We start from the raw sequence: 7,376 nt of genomic DNA on the forward strand, positions 1-7,376 counted from the left end.
AAAAAATTAAACTTCGCGACCCCTGTGAGGTGTTAAAGCTTTGGGTTGGAATGGTCGCCCATTGCGGTGGGTATCGTCTGGAAAAAAAAGGAAGCACGCGGTGTGATTTCTTCACGGCATGGGTTGTTGAGCGATGGAATGGGCTGCCAAARGGAGGTGGTGGAGTCACCATCCCTGGGGGTGTGCAGGAAATGAGTGGATGTGGCTCAGCGCCATGGTCTAGTTGGTGATGGTGTTGGGTCATAGGTTGGACTCGGGAGTCCTCAGAGGTCTTTTCCAATCTAACTGCTTGTGTGATTCTCTGATCAAAATGGACAAGCTGGATCAGCTGCACATCACGCGGTGCCTTCAGATCCGTGTGGAAGCKGCTTTTCCCGGCAGAGGAGAAGGGAAACTCCTCGTTCAGCGCGCTATGTCGGCTGTCCCCTCACGCCTTGCCCAGAGCCCAGGGCGCTGCCGTGCCACCAAGGGCCGTGTCGGGAGCGTGGTGTGGCCACCGGGATGGAGCTCTCKCCCAGCAACGCAGCACCTCAGCTTGGCCCATTAGGGTTTAACTTATGTGTAAAAGAAAACTAGGGTGCTTTTCAAAAGAGAAGTCGTTATGAAAGTCGCCCTGGTTTGCTGGCTCCAGCGGGAAATGGGGACAGGCGAGGTGCCTCCGGGGGGCTGGGCTGTCCGCCGGGTTTGTGTAGAGGTTGCCATAGCAGCTGCCAGCCGCTCTGAAATCCCAGGAAAGACCGCAGGAGTRAAAACCTGCTCGGGATCAAGCAGGTGCCGCAGTCGGCCCTCGGTGCCCAGCGCTTCGCAGCGGGACCTGCGGCTGCAGGAGCCGAGGAAGGAGCTTCACCTGTCCTGTCCCAACGCGTGAGTTCCCACCTGCAGCGGTCTGGCTGGAGAGAAACTATGGTTATGCAATTAGAAAAAAAGTTTTGGTAACAATCACCCTTAGAGGAGCTTTTGTAATAAAAAAAAAACAAACCAAAAAAACCTGCTTTGATGTGCTTTTTCATATCACCTATTGAAATTAAAGGGTTTTTTCTCCCTTTCCTTGCTAGTCTATCATATTAATGCTATAACAAAAATACTGAAGGTGAGGTTTTGCAATGTTACACTGTCCAGTAATTTTCTGCATTTTTGATTTAGGTTGATTTTTGTGTGGTGGTGCATATGGAGGAGACTGTGGGAGATGAGACCCAGTTAGGGGGACGAGATGAGCCCAGTGCYTCTCAGGATCACTCTGCACATCAGGAATCAGAGCAACTGAGAGCAACACAACTTTCTTCCAGATCTMATATTGAGCTCTGTCCACCTCTCATTGCTATAAAAAAAGGTAAGGGAGAAARTAGTATTTCCTGTTGACTTTGTATGGAAAAAACATCCAGGAACAAAATGAGAAACCAATTATTAAGTAGAGTGTTTAAGTTTCTATATACTGGGTGAGTATGTGCTATTCTGAATCTTCCARTGTAGGGACTCTGTGTGCTGAATGTGCAGTTTTCAACTTTATAAATAAATGTGTACATATAAATAAATAAACAAATGGATATATGTTTTTATGTATGTGTGTATTTACAGGGTCATCCACAGTGCAACTCTGATCCCATAGCAGATTTCCTGGTGTTGAATCATAGTAAMATGATTCRMACAATTTTTCTGGAATTAAAATGAGTAGTAMTCTGTAGTATAGTGTACTTTACAGTATGGCATGGTGTCTCTTTTCTGGRATATTTTAACAGTGGTAATAGCTTATATAGTTCAAAGGTTATTGAGTATAGCCATCTCTCTCTGTGCCTGTGGGTGCAGCCCTTACCTACGTCCACTTTGCTTACRTATTCCTTGCAGAAGAGGATCACATTGGAGTGTATTGAGTAAATAAATATTCATAGCAACTGGGAGAGGTGCGTGAGGCCTGGAGGAAAGCTAACGCCACTCGTGCCTTCAAGGAGGACAAAAAGGAGAACTAAAGCCTAGTTGGCCTCACCTCAGTCCCTAGGAAGGCAGTGGAGCAGCTAAACCTGGATACCATTTCCAGGCACATGAAGAACAAGAAAGCGACTGGGAGTAAATAAGCATGGATACACCAATGGAAAAAATGTGTGATCAACCTAATTTCCTTTTGCAATGATTGGTTTGGTWGGTAAGGGGAGTGCAGAAAAGGCCTACCTTTTCTTTAGTAAGGCTTTTGACATTCTCCTGTAGAGTTATTTTATTGATCCCCTTGAGGTGGATTAAACACACAATGCATACAAAAAAATAATAAACAACRCATTGGACAGTCTTAAAACTATAACTGATTATATAAGAAGTCTGCAAAGATGCTTCATGAAGCAATTCCTTATATACACTTGCACCAGCATTAGTCCTATGAGTGTCAGCATGGAGCACCTCAGCCCAGCCTTGAGTCCATCCSCCAGCACCAGCTCTGCTCCCTGAAGATAGATTCTGAGGCAGGCATTTCAGGGTGGCTACAAGACAAAGCTGTGGCTGTTTCTTATCACCAAGGAAAACGGTACYCCCTTTCAGGGCGTTGTTCTGCCTCTGGCATTCCTGCTTCCAGCAAGTTTAACCCTTTCTGCAGTTGGGCCTTCTTGCTCTCCGTGCCAGGTTGCTCCTGGGTTRCAAAGTACCACTGATGAGCAGTTCAAATTTAAATTTCCCCTTCGCTTCTATGAGATGCTCATCAAGAAGCTGTTGAAGTGTGGGCTGTCTGAGCAGAAAGCGAGATGGATTGAAAACATTGAGCAGACAACCTCAGAGGGTGATGATMAGCAGYASAAAGTCTGGCAGGAGCCCAGAGGATAGTGGTGTACCCCAGGGGTCTGTACTGGGTCCAGTCCTATTCATCGTCCTCACTAATGATCTGGATGAGGGGGCACAGGGTACCCTCAGCAAGATTGCTGATGACACAAAAATGGAAGGAATGGCCAATACTGCTGAGTGTTGTGCTGCCATCCAGAGGAACCTGGAGAGGCTGGACAAAATTCCTGCACTGGGAGATCAACAAGCCCTTGCTAAGTCACAATCTTATCATTTATATAAAATAAATAATAATTCATGAAAGTTTAATGAGCTGCTCATAACCATTACTACATGCTCCACTGGGGATCCTCTTTGCTGCCAGTGATGGGATATAAATATGACCTTTTTAAAAATAAAATGGTCTCATTTTCCCCAGTGTGAGAAAASGTTAGCCAGCAAATATGAAAAAAGAACCCTGGAGGTCTTGTGAATGCATTTTTTATACCCGAATAATTAAAACTTGTAATTTCTTTTAACTAGGCACAGAAAGCAAATACAGACGTGGAGGGAACACGAAGACAAGGAGCACTGGGCTAGGATCTGCTGTTCCAGGATCATCTTTGACTACTGTTCTTCCGGCAAGTGTTTTTGTTCTAAAATAGGTTGTGACTCAACTTTTGTCTGCTAGATGTTCTTCTATAGAAATTTATCTTTAAGTCTTYACAGACAAAATCTTGGTCTAGTTCTGAACCATACTGAATTCCTTCGGTCTCTGTTAATTGCAAGGAAAAAGGAACAGTGAATTGCTCAAAATTGTCTGCATTGTTAGGGCACTGACTTTCTGTGCTCACAACATATGTTGCTGGGATTTTGGTTTCTTTCATGCATTTTTTTATCATCCTCTAGTTAATATCCTTTCTCTGCTGTGATGAAAGTTAATATTGGTTCAGAATACTTGAATAAGGCATCAGGRAGGGCATATGCAAAAATAAGAGACCCATCTGTTGACATGGAAACCAGAGATGATAAAAGACTGACATAGATGAGTTGGGACCAACATGGTGAATCAGAATTAGCTTTTAGAGYCATCAGAGGGGGTTTAAACAACAACTAGAGGTATTCAGACATTCTCAGTGTGTCCTGGTCTCAAAGAGATGCAGGTAGAGACAAGAGTGTTGTAAAACATCCATTCAGAGTCTGGGGTAAGACCAAATGGTAGGCGGCAAACGTGGAAGCTGGCCAGCTTTTTTTGTTTTTTAATCCAAGAATAAGGTTGATTAATTACAATTCCAGTTAGTGTAGAGTACTGGGAAGTGATGTAATTTACCTTTTTTTCTTTCCAGTAAAAATTGGGAGGTACAGTGATACTTCATACATTTCCAAAACCCAGATACTCATGTCAAGGGGAGCTGTATGTGGAAGGAAATGATCAGTGTGGTGACTTATTTACTCAAGTCTTTAGTTTTCCATATAGCTTCTGAAGATTTTCTATTGACTTAAAAATGTTACTCACCTCATCTGTTTTCAGTCTTGTTCATACTGATAGGAAGATTTTGAAAAATACTTTTTCTACATAGATTTCCTTCTTTATCATTGAGGCTGTTACCTTTATTTGATCTGCATATTAATCATCGATCATATATTTGTTCCTGTGGTGACTGATTTTACAGTGATTTGTTTTATCACTATAAAACCTATTTTAACCTATTATCCTTTAGGGCATTACCTTGATGTTATATACTTAAATGCTGGAACTATAGAGATTGAGCTGATCCCAAGTCTGGAATATGGACATATAGGAGTTTGGAACCTAGATTCACAAAGCTGAGATTTGAATTAGAGCCTTTATAATGCTAAATTTGTACTGTGACCTTAGCCTGGATGCACATTAGGCTCTGAGATCCTGATCTGAAGTTTCAGACACGTAGTTTYCATAGTAGCAGCTTTATACTGAGAAATAATTCTGGCCTAACAAGTTAATTRCTACTGTCCTTTTCCTTATACATACTTTATATGTATTTTTTTAAATGTTTCTGCTTGAAGAAGTTGATGAAACCAGTTTAAAGATCAACAAAATATAATACAATCCTTAAGTGAGGAAAAATARTCTCTCTAAAACAAACTTATATTTTCCAGACAACTGTTAAGAAAAGTATAGTACTTTCCACTGAAARTAGAAAAGAACTAGCTAAGCAAGCCAAAGTAACCAAAGATGAGCGAAGAGCTCAGATAGATGGAAGACACAGGTATTTGATATCAAGATTAGCAGATGGGATGGACTTGAGTGAGCAGCAAGTGGAGGAAGCTATTATTTCTGATGACAAGGTAAATATTAATTACATTATTATTAAAAAAATATTTCCAAAATTTTCAGTCCTTTGAMACTACCTCACAATTAACTACAGTTGTATTTTTTTTTCTATAGTTTCAACTTATAGAACAATTCTTTGCCCCTAATGGACTTAAAAAGTTGCTCTTCTTTTACCAAGATGTATTGCAGGTATGTTTCTGTTATTGCCTCTGCAAAAGACAATTTGCTTTTTAAAAAAAATAAATTGCATGGCTGTTGCAAAATTCAAAAAATCTTGACAGCTTTTTTTTTTGCTGTGTATGCCAGTGTGGAAAGAACTTGGATGTCATTGTTTAAATACTTCCATCTTGGCTTACGTGGAAATGGGAGGACGCCTGGTGGCGTAGGTGAATACTGCCCTTGTTTTCACAAAAGAAAACTTAAAAATKACCAAGTAGAGTAAAAATCCAGACTTCAAACATGAGAAATATGATTGAGACAAACTGTTCACCGTATTCAGTGTTTAAAATACTAGATGAGCTAGCATAAGTAGTTATAGGACTGGGGGACCCAGTTCGTCTTTTGGTTTGAACAGCACCACATCCACTATGGAAAAGCACTCATTCAAGAGGGTGAGAAATTATGGAATTTCTTTCAAAATTAAGGTGTCATCATGTTCAGGTTTGTCCCATTCTTCAGAAGATAAGCTTGGGTAACTATGACTAGAAATAAAGCAGTTCTAGTCCCCATAATGTATTTTTCTCCCTTTAAGTTTTGAGAAGAAGCCTCTGCATGAAGAATGACACAATTTGTTCAGCTTCTACTGAGTGTGTGTGATATCAGAAGCTTCTAAGTGGCCTTGACATTTTCTAACACGACTGTTGTGGGCTTCCAGAACTTCAGAAGTCCTTCATCAGTCYTTTCAGATTATGCCAGTGAGGAGCCCTTGTAGGGGGAGAGCTAAATCACCATGTGGTGGTATTTTGGGCTCATTTAGGAGAAAAACTGATTAATAATTCCTGATTGTCAGTTGTATGCAAGAATTACATTCTGAAATACAGAATCATTATAGGCTAGATAAATTAAAAGAACTTTTGAGTGTTACTGGAATTGCTTAGAGACTTTGCAAAGCACAGAATGAGCTTTGCTGTCAAAACAGTTTAATCAGTTTTTCGTTTCACTGGGACTAGTCATGCACATTTCTGGGATAAATGTCTTGTTCTCTGACTTAAATCAAGATGAAACTAAAAATCTTGACATTGTTTTCTTTAGCTGACAAGTCAGAAATAAATGCCCAGCCCAAGTTAAATGAAATGTTTCATTGCTGCATTTAATTTTATTTTCTTTTGACCCTTTTAACCATGAAAAAAATAATTTTGGAGAGTTCTGTTTCAGAATCAGCATAGCATAAAACTGTGATGTAAAATATGAATGCCATCTCTAGCATCTTTCCCCACATTCTGATGAGTGAAGAGATCTCATTAATTTGGCAGTTTTGTCAACAATTTGATTTCAAACACATTGGAGAATTGGATRTCACTCAAGGGCAGATATGCATTAGACATGCTTGCCCTGTTGTTAGAGACAAAGTACTGGCCAGGGCAGACTATTGACCTGATTAGWAGGCATGTYCCTATTAAGATCTATAAAGATCCTTTCTTTGCTGTTTCTCATCTCTTCATCTCTCTTTTTCACCATCTTAAGTGCATGATCTTCACTTGAAACCACGTGTAGGGGTAGCAAATGCTGATTTGGGATGGAAGTGTGGAGCCACCACTGTGTATCACACATCACATGGTTAGTCTACAGGAACTGAACACATGACTTCCTAGGAAGAAGGCTCTCCTCACCTGTAAAGAGAAATATGCCCACCAATTTCTTCCACATTATCTTCTGTCACATTCTTCCAAGTTTCAACAGATTATTTTCCAAAATGCATGACACAAAATTAGAGGGAAGCAGGTCTTTATTAGGTGTGAGCTTTTTTGCTGCTTCAAAGAGAAGGGGTTGTAGATACATCTCAGTGGAGAGGGACCTGTGGCAGCAGGACTTCTCAGAGAGAAAGTTTTTCAGTGATGTATGGTTAAAAAAATGGGCAGAAAGCTAAATTTCTTTGCATTGTTGGCAAGATCTAGCTGATGGTGTTGGTTGTGAGTCCCATTCACAATTACACTATGACTTTGCAGACCAAGCATATGATTCTTTCTAGACATTCAGTTTATATTCATAGAGGAAGTTGCTTTAGGAAACACTTAAGATTTAATTTCATTGTATTTTCTGAGAYTTTTCCCCCTTCTTGTTTGGTTTTTTTTTCTGAAACAATGGGTCTGTGAGACTGTTTACTGGG

The sequence above is a fragment of the Malurus melanocephalus genome, unplaced genomic scaffold, assembly GCF_030028575.1.
Source record: "Malurus melanocephalus ecotype Western Australia unplaced genomic scaffold, MMel_1.1 scaffold_90, whole genome shotgun sequence".
Taxonomy (NCBI): domain Eukaryota; kingdom Metazoa; phylum Chordata; class Aves; order Passeriformes; family Maluridae; genus Malurus; species Malurus melanocephalus.